The sequence below is a fragment of the Pistacia vera genome, unplaced genomic scaffold (assembly GCF_008641045.1).
Source record: "Pistacia vera cultivar Batoury unplaced genomic scaffold, PisVer_v2 Contig343, whole genome shotgun sequence".
Lineage (NCBI taxonomy): Eukaryota > Viridiplantae > Streptophyta > Magnoliopsida > Sapindales > Anacardiaceae > Pistacia > Pistacia vera.
In genome coordinates this window covers 770622-783398 of record NW_022196161.1, presented here as the reverse complement: position 1 = coordinate 783398, position 12777 = coordinate 770622, and positions in this window count along the sequence as shown.

Sequence of the window (12777 nt, the reverse complement as noted above, 5' to 3'; positions counted from 1 at the left end):
AAGGATCTTGGAGCTCCTATTATTTCTTGTGTGATAGATAATGTCACGATTGATAGAGCACTCTTAGACTTAGGGGCGAGCGTGAACTTATTACCCACTTCCGTGTATGAACAATTTAACTTAGATGAGCTCAAGTCTACTGAAGTCATCCTACAGTTAGCTGACTGATCGAGCAAAATGCCTAGGGACCTAATTGAGGATGTGTTAGTTAAGATTGAGAAACTATATTTTCCAGTGGATTTTTTTGTCTTAGACATAGAGTATACGAGTAGTGGAAGTATGCCATTGATTATTTTAGGGAGACCTTTTTTAGTAACGGCAAATGCTTGCATTAACTGTAGATTAGGAGAGATGGAAGTGTCTTTTGGGAATAGGAAACTGAGACTTAATGTGTTTAATGCTGGTTTAGGACCAATGCGTGAGGATGATAATGAGTGTTTCATGGTTGATGCTATTGATAGTCTAGTGGAGGCTCACGCCCCACAAATATTATGTGATGATGCGATTTACACTCTTATGAATCCATTTGTTGAGGAGATATGTGGCTTGAGTGTCGTGTCTGAGATTTAAGAGGTTAGTGCGTATATGGCTAGGTCGCCCACTCTAGAGCATCGAACTTGGAACATCAAGTATGAACCCTTACCACCTTTGTCTAAGACAACACAACAAAGGTCAATTAAGTCTCCACCAATCTTAGAGTTGAAGGCTTTGCCTGATACTCTAAAGTATGTTTTCCTAGGACCCAACAAGACCTTACCCGTGATCATTGTTGCCAACTTAGATAGTGAGCAAGAGGAGAGATTAGTGGCGGTCTTGACAGCACATAAGGAAGCAATCGGTTGGTCGGTAGCCGATTTGCGAAGGATCAGCTCTTCTTTGTGCATGCATCGCATATTTTGTGAGGAGAATGCTAAACCGGTGCATGAAGCTTAAAGAAGGTTAAACCCGAACATGAAGGAGGTGGTGAAGAAAGAGATGATCAAATGGCTTGATGCGGGTATCATCTACCTTATATCCGACAGCCAATGGGTGAGTCCGACCCATGTTGTACCTAATAAGAGTGGCCTCACCGTTGTTGAAAATGAAAAAGATGAGCGAATTCCTACCCGTACTCCCACAGGATGGAGAGTTTACATTGACTATAAGAAGCTCAACCTATCCACTAGGAAATATCATTTCCCGCTCCCATTTATTGACCAAATCCTAGAAAAACTTGCAGGGCAAGCTTTCTATTATTTTCTGGATGGCTATTCTGGATATAACCAAGTATCAGTTGCCCCCGAAGACCAAGAAAAAACCATGTTTACATGTCCTTTTGGCATGTTTACCTTTCGTCGCATGCCCTTTGGGTTATGCAATGCACCAGCAATGTTTCAAAGGTGTATGTTATCGATATTTTCTGACGTGGTGGATCAATTCCTTGAAGTGTTCATGGATGATTTTTCTGTATTTGGTGCATCTTTTGATGATTGTCTCGAAAAACTTGAGTTGGTGTTGAAACATTGTAAAGAGACAAATCTTGTTCTTAGTTGGGAAAAGAGCCATTTCATGGTTCAAGAGGGAATTGTATTAGGTCATGTAGTTTCCAAGGAAGGGATAGCAGTGGATAAGGCAAAGGTAGAGCTGATTTCTCAACTACCACCGCCTTCGTCGATCAAACAAATTAGATCTTTCCTAGGCCATGCAGGATTTTATAGGCATTTCATCCAGAATTTTAGCAAGATCTCTAAGCCTTTATGTGATTTGTTGATATGCCGTTCATTTTTTATGACTCTTGTATGATTGCCTTTATCATTTTGAAGGAAGCGTTAACCATAGAACCCATCATGCAACCTCCTGATTGGAACCTACCATTTGAAGTGATGTGTGACACGTCGGACTATGCCATTGGTGCAGTCCTTGGCCAACGGAGGAATAAAAAGCCCATTGTGATCTACTATACAAGCAAGACCCTCTAATGCTCAATGTAATTACACCACTACGGAGAAAGAGTTGCTTGCAGTAGTGTTTTCCCTTGATAAGTTTTGGTCTTATCTTCTTGGGTCTAGGATAGTTGTCTTTACAGACCACGTTGCAGTTAGGTATTTGTTAGCCAAGAAAGACACCAAGCCTAGACTAATTCGATGAATTTTGTTGTTGCAAGACTTTGATCTAGAAATCAAAGATAAAAAGGGTAGTGATAATGTAGTTGCCGACCACTTATCTAGACTCTTTACAGAGTATGTCCCTGGTTAATGTTTGAATGAATCTTTCTCGGATAATTTCTCGGATAAGCAACTATTTGCAATATCCCAATCCAAAGTACCTTGGTATGCCCATATAGTCAATTACTTGGTCGTAGGATAATTACCATTAGGGTGGACCAAAACTCAGAAAGATAATTTCTTTGCAACCATCAAGCATTATTTTTGGGAAGACCTGGTCCTTTTCAGTGTGTGTGCATACCAGATAGTTAGGAGATGTGTTCTGATAATCCATGGATTATATAGTTTTCATTAGACTTTTTAATCGAATTTCAGGTACTTTCTGGTGCATTTTGACCTGAATTGTTGCTTAATTCTTTACATTTCCTGTTTCAGGTTAGAATGGACATTTTGAGCAAATAAGGACAAAATTGAAAATTTTTGACTCAGAAGTTAGCGGATCTCAGAAGTTAGGAGAGTTCTGAAGCAAGATAAAGCACGATAAGGCTTGTTCCAAAGGGAGAGCACCGAGAATCGAAAAATCAAGCGAAGATGCAAGCAGAGTGGCAGTTCTGTAATTTCAGAACTTTTCAAGAAGCTTCGCCGCGGCGAAGATTTGTACTTCGCCATGGCAAAGTGAGCCAGTCACGCAGCAGACCTGTTTGGTTCTCCGCCACGGCGAAATTTCTTCTTCTCCGCGGCGATGGTCGTATATTCCAGTTTTGTGAAATGCACAGTTTTATTTTGTGCGTGTTTTTCTTAGGATTTTGGGCTAGGTATAAAAGAAACACTTAGCCTTTTTGTCCAGGGTCGTCCAGGAAGTAGGTTAGCAGCTTTTACATTTTCTTTGATTAAGCTTGGAGAGATTTAGCGATTAGAAGGGTGAAGATTCGATTTTGAACCAAGGGATTCATCATTTGAGGAGATTTCTTGTCCTTTCTCTTACTGTTCATTATGTTGAACTTGAATAATATCATTTTTCTTATTTGTAGTGTTAATTTAGCTATGAACTAACCCATTTTGGGTTAGGGTTTTGATTGTAATTCGGATTTTAATGGTTTAAGTGATTGATTGTTTTATGTTCATATGACTATGCTTTGATTGTGTGTTTGCTCTGAGTTTTAATGCTTTATGTGATGAACATGATGAGATTGAGAAATGAATCATGTTAGGCTTCTTAGGTAATCACCATTATATTATTGGATGCTAGAGATAGATTCAAGAATTAATGAAATCATTGTAGGATTCTTATGCTTAATGAGTTTGGAATTGTTAACTTTTAAATTGTTGGGTGCGGAAAGTTAATAAGGAAGAATAGGAAAACATAGCTTGAGAAGGTATGTTTAACACCTTAGTGAGTTTGATTTACAACTAATGCATATGAATGTGAATGTAGTTTAATTTTTAGGTTTAACCCATAAAGTCCGAATGAAGTCAAAACCTTACCCTTTTTAATTGAATTGATTTTATCCGTATTTTTTTCATCTCGCATTTCATAGTTAAAATTTAGTCAGTAATTTCAGATTTTGTTTTCTTTAATTAAAATTGCTCCCATTAATCCAAAAGAAGTCGATTGCTCCAACCTGAGAACAATAGGATATTTAGTGCTTAGCTTGCAGTCCTCGTGGGAACGATACTCACTCATCACTTTATTACTTGAGCGATTAGTATACTTGCTACATATTGCATGTTGTAGGAAACACGCATCATGTTCCCGACCACGAGTTTAGTAGTGTACTTGCATTTTGTCATTCTTATGCTTGTGGTGGTCATTATAGTGGCAAAAGGACCGCTTTAAAGGTCCTCCAATGTGGTTTTTATTGGCCCACTCTTTTTCATGATGCATTCTTTTATTGTCGTGCTTGTACTTCATGTCAAAAAGTAGGGAATATTGGTAGACGAGATATGATGCCCCTGAATCCTATTTTGATTATGGAAGTGTTTGAGGTGTTGATTTCATGGGTCCATTTCCCTCATCTTTTGGCTTTAAAAATATCTTGCTTGCAGTGGATTATGTGTCTAAATGGGTAGAAGCCATTGCCACTAGGACCAATGATCATAGGGTGGTTGTCAACTTTGTTCAATCGCACATCTTTAGCCATTTCGGTCATCCGCGCACCATCATCAGTGATGGTGGCTCACATTTCACCAATAGACACTTTGGCTCACTATTGAAAAAGTACTCAATCACCCATCGAGTTGCCACACCTTATCACCCTCAAACTAGTGGACAAGTGGAACGTTCTAATAGGAAAATTAAGACTATCTTAGAGAAAATGGTACGGCCCGATCGTAAGGATTGGTCAGTGCGTCTGAATGATGCATATTGGGCCTCTCAAACCACATATCGTACCCCTATTGGCATGTCCCCTTATCGGTTAGTTTTTGGGAAAACATGTCATTTACCTGTAGAACTTTAACATAGAGCATATTGGGCCACAAGAAAATTCAATTTTGATATGACCACGACCGGTGACCATAGGAAACTCCAACTTTCGGAGTTAGATGAGCTAAGACACGAAGCTTATGAGAACTCTCACATCTCTAAAGAGAGGACTAAAGCTTTTCACGATAAACACATTGTTAGGAAGTCATTCTCTCCTAATCAAAAAGTGTAGCTCTTTAACTCTAAGCTTCGCCTCTTTCTGGGGAAGCTTCAGTCACAACGGGATGGCCATTTTATTGTTCTTAATGTTTTCCCTCACGAAGTTGTCGAAATCCGAAACCCAAAAAGGGGACAAGTTTTTAAAGTGAATGGCCAAAGACTTAAACCTTATGTTGATGGCATTAATGATGGATAGGTGATTGAGGAGTGTTCTTTATTAGAACCACATTAGCCATGTCAGTGCACTAAGTCTGGCTGAAGACTTTAAACTTAGCACTTGTGGGAGGCAACCCACCTTTGTAAATATGTTTTACTACTTTTATGTTTTTGTTGTTTTTGTCTTCGCAGGATTGTCATGTTTGGAAACTCATTAACTAGTCCAAGGCTAAGCTTATGCATGCTCCACAAACTCTGTTGATGACAGCCCCACCATTGTTCCTCAGGTTGTATATCTCCACCTTATATGCTGTTATTGTTAGATTTCTTGTTTCTCAAATATGTTGGACGATTTTAATGTTATTGATCATATTGCCATTTGAGATCATTTGATACTAAGTTGGGGAGAATGTTTGTAGTTGTGGTTCATTGAGGACAATGACATTTTAAGTTGGGGAGTGTTGATTGATTTCTATTTTTGTGAAGTGTTGTTGATGATGCTTTTGTGGAGATTTTGATATCTTTGTGAAGTATTGTTGATGATGCTTTTGTGGAGATTGTGTGTTGAATGAATTGTGCTTAAATTTTTGTGGCATGATTTCTATTTTTGTGAAGTGTTGTTGATGATGCTTTTGTGAAGATTGTGTGTTGAATGGATTGTGCTTAATTTTTTTGGCACGATGATGTTGTTTTTTGTTGGAAATATGTTGAATCTTACTCTTGTAAGTCCAAAAGTGGTTAAAGTGAACTAAAGTGAGTTATTTTTAAAAATTTTCATGAATTCATGCATAATCACCATTTTAGAAGCAATTGAGATGCTAGGTGAAAGGTTTTGTGAGGTTTTTGAAAATTGTTTGTTGCAACATGGTTTTAAACATTAAACTATTGGTTCTGTTTTGTGCTAGGTTTGTCCATAATTGTGGTTAGACACAGTTTTGTATAAATGTCATGTGTTTTAGTGTTTATGCAAGTCTCCCACATACTTTGCATGCCTATGGAGCAAAGTTTCATTTATTATCTTGCGTGTGTTAAAAGTGCTTAAATGTTGCTTGATGATTTGGTTTTGATTTGTAGCCTAGTTGACTCGAGTGAGTACGCCCGAGGGGTGTTCTACACCTAATCCCCTAAAGCTAGCTAGCTTGGGAGCGGTTGACCTAAAACTCGTTACATGGGTTCTCTAGAAAGCATAAGAAGTCATTACATAGATCATAAGCTTTATAAAAAAGAAATAAAGAAATAAAGTCTTGACTTGTAGCCTAGTTGGTTTGGGTGAGTAAATTCGAGGAGTGTTCTACACTTAGTGCCCTATAACCATTTGGTTTGGGAGTCATTGACCTAAAGCCCATTACACGGACCTTCTAGAAAGCTTAAGAAGTTAAGACAAGAAAAAACAAAACAAACAAACAAACAAACAAGTGATGAATGAAAACAAATAATATGTCAAAATCTTGTGTGGAAAATGAGCATTATGTTGCATGTACATAAATTGGGGAGTTTTGCATAACATCTTAACATTGTGATATGAAAATGAATGTGTGTTTGAGAAGCTTGAATGGAGATAGGCAAATCCTGACAGAAACTTTAGTTCTTTATATAGGATTATGTTGTTTGCATGTTAGGTTCAAATTCTTCACTTTACCTTTTGATGAATGTCTTGGTTATTGATGAATATGGTTGTATATGGTTTTGTGAGAACGTTGAAAGAGTTCTTTTAACTTTACTCGAGGACGAGCAAAGAGTAATTTGGGGAGTGTGTTAGAGTCATGAAAGTGCTCTATTTTGGTGATAAAAATACCCCAAGTGTGATTAAATTGAAGTATATTGAGACAATTAAAGAATTTATGAATTTATTCACGAAAATCGCTTCCTAATATTTTTCTTATGAATTTAACATGTTTTGGAAAGGATATGAGTTGATATTAGGTTCTCGTTTATGGATTAGGGGTGATTTTGTCTCATTTATGCTGTTTAGGGGGTAAACTGTCATATTTACAAGGGTTGATTTTGTCATTTTTCAATCATGCAGGGACCAAAGTGATATTTTATAGTTTGTCTATAAAAAGAAAACGAAAGGTCGCGTTACAAGGTGCGCTGTTCATCCATTTTTTAACGACTCTTAGTCTTCCTTTCCTGTGACCTTCAGCGACAATCCATCTTCCCCGTGCACCGTTCTTCATCAGCCGCCATCACCACCGTAAATCACGCACCACTGCCACGACATTTCGCATTCTGCCATCGCGACTCTTCATCTTCTAGCCATGATTTCTCCAGTTTTTGATGACGTTTCAGCTTCTTCCTACCCCACAGTCGGATCTAGCACTTCCAAGCTTCAGCTGCCGTCAAAACCGTCGGAATCAGCCATCTAGCCCCCGCTCCTCTTCATCTTCTAGCTGCGATCTCGCTCATTTCCGACAACCTTTCATCTCCCTAGGACTTGATCTAAATTCCCCATCACCAGAGCTTTCCATCGGTACCTTCGGATCCCATTTTCGCCACCATTTTCCAGAAGACCCGTCGAAAAATTAACATTTTTCGGCGAGTGTGACTGTTCATATTCCGAGCTATCCGTTGGTCGTTTTCGCCCCTTCTTCACATCATATCGCTGTTGGTTACTTCCTCTCCGCCATGATCAGCTTCGTTTCTACCGTTTCAGCCTCTGTCATCACTACCATGAGCGGCTGAGTTCTCGGTTGTCTGTTACGGCGTAGGCGAGATCGAGATTGACTCCACGACTCTGCTCATCAGCTCTGACTAGTTGGATGAGCTTGATTGTAGGACATTTGGTAGTATTGTGTTTCGAATTATATTTGTTTTCGTTTCATGTTTGATTTCGATACTTTAATATGATTTGAGCATAATTTGTGATGAATATTGTTATCCATTATGATTTGATGTTTTCATAGAACTTGTTGAATGATAAACGTTGGCTTGAAATAACTGAATGATGAATATTGCTTTTCATTACTTCGCATCGATTGTAATTGACTTGTGTTCGGATTTAATTTCATTTCTACTGTTGTTGCGTTTATTGTGAAGTTGGTTGATTGGAAGATACGTGTTAACAAATTGTATTTGTTAATTGCGTATCAACTAGTAGTATTATCGTGTAGCGTTTATCGGCGTTCAATGATAGTCTTTAACCAATTGAACTTGAGTGATCGGGTGAGACAGGATAGATTATACCTAGAGTGCCGGGAAGCCATTTCATTTATTTACCTTGCCTTGTAGGTTTAGGGGATCGTAGAGGGTGGAGGAGAATTGTATGAGTCAGTCTCATGTCGAACCAAAAACGTAACGACAATATTTTTATTATAAAGTCTTCATTTGTTTTAATTTCACGATTTATTATTTGCATTTAGTTTGTTTAGTTTAATTAATCACATTGTCAATTTCATTTCCGCTACTCAAAATACATTCGGTTGTTAGTCTTGCTTTCTGTGGATTTGATCCTGCTTACCGCTAACTACGGTATTTAGGTTTAATTTCTTGACTGTGACGATTGGTTCGACAATAGTTGTTTTTATTACTGCAATTATGAACTAAATTCCTTTTCTAAGGCTAAAGATGTAGCCCAATTTATGAATGTGTAAACTTTATTGTTGTTAATTTTAATTAAGCATTAATTCTAAGTTTTATTATTGTGTGTAATGCTTTCAATTTTTAAGGGCCCAAGAGTTGAATGATTTTACGGGTTGGGTTGAGATCAAGAGATGAAACTTGATTAGTCTACTCTAAGGTAATAAAACCATAGATTGAGCGAACACTAGAGATAAGTTATCGTGATCTGTAAGGTTCTGGTAAATTCCATGGAACTTAATGATCTCTTAGCTTCTAAATCCACCTTAGAGATATTTTCGGTTATTGCTTAAGGGTTAATTCGCTAATTGTTCGAGAGAAAGTTAGTGAAATATTAGGGAGTTTGGCCTTTAGAATAAGCTTAATTAGGTTAGCAATAATTGTCAATACATATGATTAAATTGGTGTGAAATCTGTGCACTAGGTTTAGTCTTATTGATCTTTTTACCAAAGTATTAATACAATTCTGGTTTTGTTTACTTTAGTTTGTTTTATTTTTCATTAATTCATTCTTAAAATTATGTTTCATTAAATAGCAATAAAATAGACTAGTTTGATACTTTGTAGGTAGTTCTCTTGGGATTCGATACTCGTTTACTCGAGTTTTACTACTTGCATGATTTTGTATACTTGCGAATAACCTGTCGCAAAACGCGAGAGAAAATAGTGAGTGTGATTGAGAGCATCAATGCCTGGAGGTAAGTTTCTTGTTTTTTCTTTAGTTATTTTGATCCCTTTAGTTTGTCAATTCCGCATCTAGGATCAAAGATTATTCAACATTTTGATGAATTAATACAAAAATAATTCACTATCATTTAATATGTATTTATTAAGTTGATTTTTATATTAATTCATCCAATCATATTTTCACACGTCACTTTGTATAGAGTTTTTATAAGTGTAGTATTACTCTTTTTGAGTCCTTAGATTAAAACATTTGAATGGTTAAGATTACATCTTAATTATAGTATTTTCAAAATACATTAATTATGCAAGTTATATTGAATTTCAACCTCCCAAAATCCTTGGATATAATAGCTCATAAATTGTGTCATATTTAATTTATGTCAAAATAGTGGTGCTTCTAAACCTTCCAATAGCACTGGACTACAATTCAATGTCTATAATAATGATCTTCTTAGTTGTTTTATGTAGATGCTAATGTCTATATTATTAATGATAATGAAATAAAGTTGTTTTTTTTTTTTTTTCAATTTTTTTTTTTTTTTTGGCGCATAGAGTATGTTTGGTTCTCAGGATTGGATTGCATTAAAGGGATTATGAGGGCTATTTTAAAACTAAACCCTGTTTAGTTGGGTTGGAACTTGGAAGGAGAGATGACAATATTAAAAGTAGGGAGAACTCTTCACTATTAAACCAAAATTAATCACAAACCTCCCACGGGTTTTATCTGCAATTGCAATAACCCAAACTTTTCAAAAGAAAAAAAAAATTGTTAAAAAATATTTTTGTAAATATTAAAATTATTTAAATAATACTAATAGAATAAAACGGTCGCGTGTCACCGTTGAGTCACTGACAACAAATAATGTTGGGCCATCGCCAGCAGTGAATCTATCATCATCATCGACACCATTAAATAGATAGTTGTCTGATTTATATAACGGTGGAAACAGAAAAGCTGCTATAGACGTAAAAATCTACCTGTACGAAAGAGGGTCTGATCCCATGAGGTTGAGACCGCCAGCGATCCGCTGCACCTGCACACGTAGAGAAACAAACACGTGAAGCAAACGGGAAACACCGGGGTGGTGTTTGCCGTAGGCACTCCGACGCTTAAGTCAGCAAGGCTGAAAAAGGCTAGTGTAGTAAGGGCTAGAGAGTAGAAAGGTTACCGGAAGTCTAGTCAGAGACTATGACTATGGCAGTGATATGAAGCTCTCAAGTAAGAACTTCGGGTGTGAAGGTGTAATGTCATGTCATTTGTGAGAGGGTTGGCCTCTATTTATATAGTGACTATCTGGTCTCTCAATCCTGGTAGGAGTAGGAGTCCGAGTGTAACTCTGATGCAAACCCTAGAAAAGTTAAGGTGGTGGTGAGCTATCTTACCTGCATCCAAATAGGAAAGTGATCTGAACAGGAAAGTCACTTTGAGTAGGAAAGTGACCAGGAACGGGAAAGTTACTTCGAATAGGAGATTGAACAGGAACAGGAACAGGAAAATGATTAGTGGGGGCCGTGGGCTCTGAACTCGCCTATAGGCCTATGAAGTGAGCTAGAACTGGGAGGCCCGTGCCCCGATGGTTTGGGCTGGTCTTATCTTGTATCAAATGGGACTAATTTGGCTTGGGCCTCTTTAGGATTGGGCCTGGCCTTTTCTTCACTGGTGGTCCTGTTTTCCTATTTGGGCCAAGCACGATTTTTGTCCCCCACTCTCTGAGTTAAGAGTTTCTTAAGTCAGACAGTAGGTAGCGCTCGAGGCGAGCTCGGTCTTCCTTCGTGGACGATCTAACCGTTGCAGGTGATTCTTGGTTGGACGTCGTTCGATATCCATTCCTGACCCAGAGTATGCCACTATTGAAGTGTGCCTGATCGGTGCGACGGGCCGAAGGGAAAGAGACAACCAGGCCCCGGTGCTCATGTGCTCGTTTGGTACATCCGTCTGACTAGCAAGGTGAGTTGCAGTGTTAAACGAGGTATTCACTCGTCATGCCGAGTCGAATGATTAAGAAGTTTATTAAAAGGCTTCGCTCGGTCAGGATGCGAGGACGATCAAGTGGATGAGATAAAACTCGACTAATGATTGTCCACTCGTTTGCTACGGAAGGATGAACGGGTGAGGCATCCAGCCTTGTTCTGAAGAGGGCTCGACCCAGGCCGTTCCAAGCTGATTGACCGGTCGACCAGGCCTTCTGGGTCGACAGAGCATGGGAAATTAGAGTGCCTCTGGAAATTAAAGGCTGAGTCAGTCGGAAGGATCGGGCGACCGAGTGGATGTGAAAAGCAGATCTAGACCAGGGGTTGATTACTCGTCCATTACGAATGAGCGATGCATCTTGGCTTGGTTGTCCGAAAAAAGTGCACGGGCCGGCCATTCGAAGCTGACCGGCCAGTCTGGAGGATCTCTTGGTGTACGAAGATTGGATGCGCGTCGGGCCCATTTCGGAAGACATGAGCTGAGTTGGCCGGGAGAGCTGGGCGGCCGAGCCGTAGCTTTCGTACAGGGCTACGGTTTCTTATGTGATCTGGATCACTGCCACGTGTATAGTGGCGATCGATCCATCGTTTCAAGAGCGGGAAAATGAAGAGACTCCTAACCACTAGCCAATCACAAACTGCCACGTGTTCGCTTTTTCCTTACAAAACTAAGGAACAGACTGTTCATCTTCCATTTGCATTTGTCTTGTGTTTTCGTCCCAAATTTTTTTTTTCTTTCCTTTTTCTTCCTTCTTTTTTGTCCCAGTTTCTTGAGCGACAGTGGTCTCTTTCTGCAATCTTCCAAGGTAAACATTTTTTCTCTTTAGGCTGATTTTCTACTTTGTTTTGGTTGTTTGTTGAATCTTTGGAAGGTAGAGTGAAGTTTTTGAACTTTTGAGTGGGTTTAATTGGATTTCGAAGTGTTTTGGTATTAGGATTTTTAGAATAGGCATAGATTTGGATTTTCCGATGGATATCCAGCGAGAATCCGACAGTTTTAGGTATTTTCTGGGTTTTTGGACAAGATTGGGAAGACGAAGTCATGTTTAGTATCGTTTGGTTCAGCCAGTCTGTCTTGCCGAGTGGTGAGGGAGTACAGAGTGGATTGAATAGTTGGTCGGTCATCCAGACCGAATGGGTAACATTGAGTGGGTGCATCAGTGAGCAAGGGCGAGTAGACTTAGTGCTGAATCTAAAGGCGAGTCAATCACTTGGGGTGAGCGAAGAAAGGCTTGAATCGAGGTCTAGGTCGGTCGGTAGGAAGGGTCGATCAAGGATTAGGAGTGACCTTGTTGCTGGGTAGGTCGATTGGTGCTGAGGGACGGGTGATAGCTGGGTTTTTGCGGTTTTATTCGGTCAAATGGTTAGGGCGAACCGTTGCTTGTTCACTTGGCATTCTTGAGTTAAGTTTGGATCGGGCCGGTCGGTCGATTCCATGGGTCGACCGAGGTTTAACAGTTGATGTGTTGCTAGGTAGGTCGACCAGTGCTGAAGGGCGATCGATAGCTAGGTTTATTATCTTCATTCGGTCGATACTCAGAGCAAGTGGTTCTTTGACAGTTGAGAATTCCAAATCTAGGACCGAGTCGGTCAGTCGGG